Raw genomic sequence first — 1,143 nt, forward strand, 5'->3', positions numbered from 1 at the left:
TCATAGCTAGCAGCTAGCTGCCTTAAAATGGGCTAGCCCTCCGACAGCCCCTGGATTTTGAGTTTGTTGCATTTTTTAGCGACAGACTATTTGGAAAGCTGTGCTTTTGATACAACAGCATCACTGGTGAGGTTAAGTCCAACAGACTGAAACCTGAGGCCTGCAGTCTCTAGTTCAGGGCAGACCGATAGACCACCGGTAAGTAACACCACCGATGCTACCTGCAGGGCGCTGAAACGCTCACGGCAGGCAGAGGACAGATAGGGAGCTATGTTTACCGGTTGTCAGCATACTATCAAGTCTACTAGGCAAATGGCTGGGTGTAACGTTGTTGTCACACAAAACACGAACATATTCACTTACAAAAATAAAGCCCAACGTGTCCGCTTTATAGCGTTCAACAAAAGAGAGACTGACACACTGGGCATTACTGAGACACAACACCAAGCTAGATACCAACGATCCAACCGAGGGAAAGGGCTAGCAGCTAAATACGATGGCAGCCCTCTTATGACAAACTCCCCAAGCTAGCACTCCGACCACAGACTGTAGAAATAAACCCAGACTCCGACGATATCACAGATCGATAATAATAGGCTTACTAGCTGCTAACTAAACCACAGAATCCAACGTCCCTCTCTACTCCCCCCGAAGCTAGCTGATGTTCGCCGTCTCAGGGCACATTGTTGATGCAGAAACAGCTGCTAGTTCCATAGTAAAAATCTGCCAACTCTGCAAAACTCGTGACTCCTCCGTGCATCTATGGTCAAACTGGGGTAACGCTCCTACATAACAAGCGATCCCATTGGATTAATGCGTCCAATTACATTGTCCATTTATCTGCCTCTATTTTCGTAAACAAACAGGACCTTAACCATGTTTTTCTATTTTCTCTAAATGGACACGATATATAAGCAGTCTATTTCCTAAAATGCATAATGTGCTTGAATACAATAAAGGAGAGTGCATGACAGTAAGCTGCACCCACACACACCGGTCACTGTCACTCCCCCCAAGCGATCCTGTACTTCAGTGGAGCTTGAAACTGATTGTCCTCCATGTGGTGGTAGTCAGACACTACAGGCCTGTCCCTTAAGGCTCAAATGCGTAACCCATGCCATTAAAATGACTTTTTTTCGTGTG

At 46.1% G+C, this 1,143-nt stretch overlaps 1 protein-coding gene across 1 annotated transcript in view; it reads left to right on the top strand.

Moving 5' to 3' along the window:
- Window positions 1–1,143, top strand: part of cdip1 (cell death-inducing p53 target 1) — a 7,787-nt gene that overhangs the window by 1,633 nt on the left and 5,011 nt on the right. The window lies entirely within an intron of this gene.

This window comes from Etheostoma spectabile, chromosome 15, assembly GCF_008692095.1.
Source record: "Etheostoma spectabile isolate EspeVRDwgs_2016 chromosome 15, UIUC_Espe_1.0, whole genome shotgun sequence".
NCBI classification, from domain to species: Eukaryota; Metazoa; Chordata; class Actinopteri; order Perciformes; family Percidae; genus Etheostoma; species Etheostoma spectabile.